This window comes from Atractosteus spatula, assembly GCF_055471065.1.
Source record: "Atractosteus spatula isolate fAtrSpa1 chromosome 26 unlocalized genomic scaffold, fAtrSpa1.hap1 SUPER_26_unloc_1, whole genome shotgun sequence".
Taxonomy (NCBI): Eukaryota; Metazoa; Chordata; class Actinopteri; order Semionotiformes; family Lepisosteidae; genus Atractosteus; species Atractosteus spatula.
The window spans coordinates 2,598,171-2,606,304 of NW_028296644.1; the positions used below are offsets into that span (position 1 = coordinate 2,598,171).

At 43.3% G+C, this 8,134-nt stretch overlaps 2 non-coding genes across 2 annotated transcripts; one reads left to right on the forward strand and one right to left on the reverse strand.

The window, feature by feature from the left end:
- Positions 1-7,141: 7,141 nt before the first annotated feature.
- trnat-cgu (transfer RNA threonine (anticodon CGU)) lies at positions 7,142-7,215 on the reverse strand. Its single transcript has one exon. It is a non-coding gene; the product is annotated as a tRNA-Thr (tRNA).
- A 375-nt stretch (positions 7,216-7,590) lies between these two features.
- On the forward strand, positions 7,591-7,672 carry trnas-gcu (transfer RNA serine (anticodon GCU)). Its single transcript has one exon. It is a non-coding gene; the product is annotated as a tRNA-Ser (tRNA).
- The last annotated feature ends 462 nt before the right edge of the window (positions 7,673-8,134 follow it).

Here is an 8,134-nt window from a genome sequence, read left to right on the forward strand (position 1 = left end):
TTGCCTCACTGGGGGTAAGTTGGAAGTCACATTGCCCCCATCACCCACATTCTGAAAGACCAACTAAGGAAATATCAACTGAAGGAACACCGTGGGTAGATGCTCTACATGCAGTCCTGTGCGGTTTGCGGGCTGGAGCAAACGGAACTGTGAGACTGAGCCCATTTGAGATCATCACGGGCAGCCAAAGAAACTCCCTTGAGGCCAAGTTTGGCTAACGCACTGATGAATTTACTAACTCTCTATTAAAGTGTTGTAGGTTTGTTAACTGAAGCGGTGCACAGGGCTCGTGAACAGGTGCCGGACGCTTGGGGACCTCCAGTAGAGGGGAGACACTACCGGATACCTGGCGAGTGGGTGTAGGTGAAGAAGAGATACCCTGCCAGACGTTGCAATCCTGCTGGGAGGGACCATATCAAGTGCCACCAACTACTGACTGTGCCATCTGAGTGACAGGATGAGATCGCTGGATCCGCGCATCGCACTTTCACCGACCCACGGCACCAGAGACTGAGTGAACAGAAAGAAGGATGTTGTTACCGTTTCTGTGTCTGATGCTTCCTAAGACCAACAGTGTGCTTGTTAGGCCTAAGGAGTATTACTGGGGATATGGTATCAATACATTCCAGGTGTTGGCATATCTATTCAGCCAAAAAATTATAATCGGAGTTGGGTCAATATTGCTGTTCCAAGACCCTGACGATAGATCTCCACACGGCTGAGGTCTGCGTTTGGGTCCTGGGGTAGGACTTTATGTATTTGTAGGATTAGGATTGTTTTATGTGTATAATTGTAACTATCACTTGTACAAAAAGATCAATAACATCTTGTTTTAACCGTGGAACGCACAATGTCATGGTAATGCATGCCTGTACATCTAAAAAGGAAAGATCTGCCCTGATATTGTATGTGTAAAAATAGGCAGTCCTGACGTATGCCATATTTTATAAGGGGGGAATGAAGTAAGAGACAAGATGTTAAAAGGGTTAATAACTTAAGTCAGTTCTGCCTGAAAATTAGACTTCTAAGCAACAGGGGTTTATGGCAGGAAAGGGGGTTAACTGATAAGGATTCCAGATGCGAGCAAGGAACCCCCTGGGGGCATAATCTTAAACTGACCATTTGGCCAGGGCCTCTTAACTGGCCAAATACCATGACCCCCCCCCCTTACCATAATATTGAATGACGTCTGAAGCAGCAAGCAAGGACTATATAACCTAAAAGTTTGTACCGGCACATCCAACAATACTTCGGTTTTGTTGTTTCTTGCGGGAAACAAGACTTCGGCTTTATTGTTCCTTGCATGCAATAAACTCATCTGTTTTACTTCATCTCGGGAACAAGAACCTTATTCTTTCTGTTACAACAGGGGTAACACTTCAAGGTGCCTTACAGTTGTAGGAAGTGATTAGAGACGATTCGTGGCGTGTGCTTGATCCCATATACTGTACGCCCCGGGTTGCAGTGCTAGGATGTAGTACAATACCGCTTCAGCACGTAACAGCGTCATATGCAAGTGCGGGACGTGAGGGTTTCATCTTGCAGACTCTACTTCTCTCCTGTAGAAGTAAAGCAGGGCTTGCTGGGTGAGCTTTTGTTCCGGTAAATTAGGTCACGTGTCTTGTTCAATTACTTCTTCTAAACACAACATTTGCTGGTGCTAGCTTTCCCCATGAAAAGAGACATTTCCCTTACTGTACATGACATATCATTTTTTTTCTATCAATAAGTATAGAAATAAAACAAAAGAAAAAACGGTGTCGCCAAAGAATGCACAGCTCTGTCGACTTGGGGAGGTGTCAAGGGCATTGAGCTCCTTGGACATGAAAAGTGCCAGATAAAATGCCATTTCTCATCATTTCTCTTGGCGTCAGTTCTGCTATTAAATGGGACGGAGGCAAGGGGCTCAGAGAGCAGGATAAGTGCACACCGAACGCAGATGTGTCCAAGTGTCTGTAAAAGCGCGGTGCTCCGCTGGCGCTGTTCCCTAGTGGCTTAAAGTGCCTGCCTGGTAAGCAGGTGACCCTGGGTCTGAATACCAGCAGTGCCTCTCTCCGTGTCTTGTTGTGCTGAATGTATCATTTCAGACAAACATGTACAGCTTGGTTCAGTTTAATGCAAGAATTCATTTCCTTTCTGGAAGAACTTGTTTTTGAAGAAATCCATACAGCTTGTGAAAGATGAAATCCATTTCTTGGTTGTCAGTGGAAAATATTGCCGGCTGCAAGAAGCGCAAGTGATTGTTTTCCTTGACCATAAACCTGCAAATGTAGTGAGTGTAAAAGGCCCTCAGTTTCTGTGGTGCAATCGGTTAGCACGTTTGGCTGTTAATCGAACAGTTGGTGGTTCAAGCCCACCCGGGGACGTGTGTCTCAGTTTTTCCAATGTAAACATCATCACCGCTAAAGAAGATGGCGCAGAAGGCTCCACAGCCGAAACGTTGTGCTTCTTTTCTTCTCTTCTCAGCATGGAGTAAACCTTTGCTTGATCCTTTGCAGCCTACGCATGCTGACGCAGCTACCTTTCTCTTAACGCGCCTCAATCATTATTCACCAAAACGATCAGCAGAATATGTCGCCTTTGTGGTGATGTCACTCCTCTGCTTCACAAATGTCCTTAGTGACGGGCCATTTCTTTCGGCCATTTTTCCGGAGCGGTTATTGATTGCTCCATCATTTCCCTCATGCTTTCCATCACTAGATTGAAAAAAAAAACAGAAACAGGCTGACAGGACGACAATCAAATTGCAAAAACTCATCAAAGCACTCGATAGAGTATTTGAATCCACAAGTAGCTACGAGCAACTTTGTCCTGGCTTGCATGAAAGTCGGAAAATGTCAAAAAGAAAAAGATGGTGGCTTTTTCATATTCGTTCTTTTATTTTTAGTTCGTTGGCTCTTCTGTCCATTGTCCTCCTGCCTGGCTCTTGACCTGTGACTGTCTGAATGCACACAGTAGACTTTCAGGCGGGGGATTTGTCCTGAGCCTCTGTGAAAGACCCACCCACCCCCATAAATAACTGTTCTTTCTACGACTGACCAATGCACCACGAGTGCCCCTGTCGGTCTACCAATCACGTACCACAGTATTGCGCGTCATCGTGTGTCACAATTTGCAAGGACGTAGCCAATTACCCGCGGTACGTGTCTGTGCCGCGCACTTTGAATGGCTCCATCTGTATGTCATTTTTAAGCCATTTTTTTGACCACGCACGAATATTCTTTTCTCCATATCTTCGCAATGGAAACTCAGAACGCCTTCAAACCAAATGCATTTTAAAGACCATGACTTATGAAAATTTTCACACTCTCTACATCAAACTATCAGTGAGCCAATTATCTTTTTTTAAACCTCCGATTTTTCAATGATGCATAATTACGCACTAACTGGAACCTGGTGGACCACTCTATACACATGTTCACAATGTGAGAAAGACTGCTCAATACGGTTTTGTGCGAAAAACCTCTATATCACCATAGGAAGCAGAACAGTGCAGTCTCCAATTCCCCAGACTGTAAGCATGGGACCAAAGCTTTGTTTGATTTCTGAAACCCTTTCTTTGTATCCTGTTTTCATTCAGGTAAGGGTCAACTATATACACAATACTGCTGACAGCAGGAAAATTAAAAATATTCTTTACTCAGCAGCATATTAAAAACAGCTCCCATGATGTACCAACCGATTTTTTACACAGAAGGCTGACACAGCTTTGCGTTCTGAATCTCTTTTTCTCGTGCTTTTATTTAATGTGGCACTATGCACTGGGATAGGGGAATGCTGTTCAGAAGACAATAGCATTCAAACCACAGCACCCACAATGCTGCAAGTAAGTGTTTTACACACTAAGCAGGTCCTCTGACCTTTCCAAGCCTTGCTTTGGCTTGTGAAAACTTTTTGTTTTATATTGGCACCATGAGACATGAAATACACTGGGATAGTGGGGTCTTCTTCATGACTCAATTTCTTTTTAAGCACAACACCCACTTTGCTGCAGTTAAGTGTTTCACATACTAGGCCGGTCCTCTGACCTTTCCCAGCTTTGTTTTGGGTTGTGAAACTTTTCTTTATTTTTTAATGATTTTTTGAATATAGCACTACAGGTAATATACTGAAATAAGGGGGTCTTCTTTAAAATGCATCTGGTTTGAAGGCGTTCTGTGTTTCCATTGTGTTGATATGGACAAGAGAATATTAGTGAGTTGTCAAAAAAATGTCATAAAAACGACAAAGTGAAGGCTGTGAAAACAGTCACAATGTACTTTATACACAAAGCAAGTGTTCTCGTAACCCTAGGAGGTTTCGTGAAAACGCTACTGGCATGCCAAAATCGTTATCGAACTTTACCCTGGTGCATGCCGGGAGGAATTCATGCACTACAGATGAAAGGGGGCAGGCACGTACAGTTCACATTGAAGCCACAAGTACTCTTCTCGGATGTTGCACAAACAAATCCTAATGTCCTGAAAGCATTGCAGCATGTTTGTGTCTCTCTTCCTGTAGCTGCAGGACGACTGAAACGAATGGACAATCACAATCTGTGGCGTTTAGCGTGACATAGTCTTGCAGGCATCGTGCTGTCTCACTGCAATACTATACCACTCGAGGAAACAGTCCATCTGGCCATGAAACTCATTTGAACGTCTAGCTACAGTTACTAACAATATCATGATTTATTCACAATATGTGGAATCAGCACGTCCCAGAGACAGCTTCCGATATCGTGAGCATTCTCTGATGGTGTGCTGCATGGCTTCTGGGTGTGTACATTGGTGGTATAGTGGTGAGCAAAGCTGCCTTCCAAGCAGTTGACCCAGGTTTGATTCCCAGCCAACACATTGGTGAATATTTTCAAATGCTGTGATGAACCTAGGAATGCAACTAGCAAAGCCCAACCTTTTGAAAGAGCTAAAGCACTGCAAAACTGAATTGGGGAGAATCTTACTGGGGATTCTGAGCAATGACTGTGTAACCAGGTGGTTATGGAGGGGATATTTGAAATCTGACACTGAAATTGGTAGCTGTCTCTTTAAGACATGCACGTATGAGTGACATCAGCATGCCAGTAATTGTGGGAGTGGACATCGTACAGTTGAGCGTGGTCTGTGGCTACGCATGATGTGAATGTAAAGAGCATGTTAAAATAAGACTGATGTTCTGTGCATCTTGGATTAGGCGAGATCAAAGAGGAAATTGCCACTACCATATTTTTTGCTTTGTCTTTGTTATTATAGTATATATAATAACAAAGAGCTATAGTAGCTCTTTGTGCATCCTGGTTTGTGTATATCTCCAGGTATATCTATGTGAAGCTTTTGAGTTAAAGGTTATACTGCATCCAATCTAAGTTCTGTAACAGAAAATAATACAACCCCTCATTTTTATGATTTCATGCAGATCCAGAATTAAAAAATCCCCATTTAAATTCATTGTAGTACGGTGTGTACTAATTTTGGTACCAGAAATGGGGTATTCTGAGCATTTAGATGAAACTTTGGATGCCGTATAAGGTAAAATAAATAAATAAAAAAGGTAGTGGTGAAGAGCTGCACTGCGGGTGTCTGGTCTGCCCAGAGAGGTGGGGGAAGGGACGTCCGGAGCAGGGACCCAGGAGAGGATCGCCAGCAGAACCAGCATTCTGGACTGTTCTAGTGCACGTTGGCAGATACTTTAGTGCTATTTATCACTTTCTGTAGTCAGTCACTGAGTTTGAGTTTGTAGGCATCCTCTTGTGAGGCACCAATAAATGTAGGGGTTTTGTGCATTACTGGGACAATTATTAATTGTAGCAGTAAGTCACAAAATGATTCTTTGATGGCTATTAGAAAAACAACCTTGCGGGATAACACACACACACACACGGATACTATTACACGACAATACATTTATTAAGGCATAAAATGTGTATATAAACATAACAGATCTTATAGCGAGGGTTAGCAGAATACAAAAGGTATATATTCGATCACGAAGAGTTACAAACCAAGGGACATACATTCAGTATACCATTCATTTATACCATTTCGTTAATGAGCTTTGATTTCAGCTTCTACACTAGATACTCAAAAGCAAGTACATCACTCATAGGAATTAAACTGATATCAACTGGGGTTGAGGTAACAATTGAATTCTCGAGCTGTAACTCAGAATGTTGAATACTCATCCAATCTGTGTGGATTCAGATCTCCCGCGGACACAAAGAAACAGTGGCAGGCTTGTTGCTGTGTCCAATCAGCATTCTCTGGCCTAGTGTCAGGCAGTGCTGGTTTGGCATGAGGGAAGTGGGAGAGATTCCTGCTGCGACGCTCTGGTAGTAGGCTCTCTGAAGACCGGCTAGTTAGTTCTGGCTTACTAGTGAGAGTTTGTGCACATGAGAAAAGCGACTGCGGGTCCAAGCAGGTCACACTCTTTAGACAGGAAGAAGACCGGTTCGTTCCTGATGTATTGCTAGTTCTGAATCCATACAAGAACGATTCTATAAAACGCTCACCAGATTACGTTTTAAGAAGGAACTGCAGCTCAGGTTCAGCCAAGATCTAAACTCGGATGGCAGGATTCAGAGTCCAGAGTGCGGACTGATGGCGCACGGAGGGTCCATATAGATCCCTCAGTGATCTTCCGCGTGTTTAAACCGCCAACGTGTGACTACCCTGTCCCCGTGACCTCATTGCTCTGCTCTCGCCTCTGTGCAGCCGAGCCCAACTCATGGTAAAGTGAAAAAAAAAATGCCCTCAACGTGTGATTTTCTCTGGAGCGAGGATAGATGTTACCTTTATATCACTGAAGAGAATGTATGAGATGTGGCGGCTAGGTTCAATTTTGTATCCTCTTTAAAAGATTAAGGACTGGGGTGAGCATGATTCACCACCCTAAGAGCCCGATGTGCGAACCAATTAAGCTGCATAGACTTGGTCATTTAACTATTCTCCATTCACAGGGTTAAGGTTAATGAGAAAACATTGCTGACTTTTTTTTGCCAGCCACGAGCGCAGAGTAGCAAGGTTTGTATTTCATCTTTTGCAAGTTGCATCCATTTAAAAAAAAGTCGTTCAAGACAGGAAATTAATACTTGCATTTAATTAAGTCTAGCCGTAGGAGGTTATCCATAATGACCAGTTCTGTACGAGAAGACAGAAAAACAAAAAGGCACCGCTGGGATTCAGACCCAGGATCTCCTGTTTACGAAGCAGGCGCTTTAACCAACTAAGCCACAGCACCCCTGGAGTGCTGTCCTTTTACAACCACTTGGACACACCGCTCTGAGACATCTGCATTCGATGCGCGCTCCGCCTGCTCGTTGAGCAAGTTGCCACCTTTACATACAAAAGCAACATCGACACCAAGAGAAAGGATGACAAATGGCTTTTTTCTGGAACTTTTCATGTCCAAGGAGCTCAATGTGCTTTCCGTGTACAACAGGGCCACTGAACTCCACACCGGCCACTGAAGCACAGCAGTGGCTTGGTGGCTTGACATCTCCCAAAGAAAATGTTGAAAGCGCATGTGGAACAGAAAAATGACCCTTCGAGTACAAGGGAAAAAAAAAGATCATCTGGAGCACGCCAACACATGTACGGATAGCCCAGTTTTCTCAACGAGGTGGCCAAGTGGTTAAGGCAATGGACTGCTAATCCATTGAGCTTTGCATGCATGGGTTTGAATCCCATCCTTGTCACATTCAGCATCTGACACATGTGCCCATTCAAAGTTGGCCTTGCTTTCTTTTGCTCCGGTACTAGAGCAGTACATTTTCTAGCTGTGGCTGAAGATGGTATAGTAGGCTAACATCGGTATCGAGCAGTGACAGTAACAGTTTTTACTGAGAGAGAGAGAGGAAGCTCAGAAGATGAGTTTTCTGTAACTGAACAAATAGTCTAGGAATAAGGCAACATCTAACACAAACTAAAGAAAACCAAAGAAGTAAAGAAATAATTTATCATTGAAAAAAAAACAACAAAGCAAACATCTGAAAATCTGAAGACCAACTATAAGACACAGCTACACCTGAAGATAAAGGACCTGAGGAAAAACTTCAAAGAGAAAAATCTTCAAGAAATGAAGAGGAACAAACAGAAAAAAAGGAACAATTAAAACAAGGAAATAGAATAAGAAGACAAGAAAGAAATAAAAAGTACAC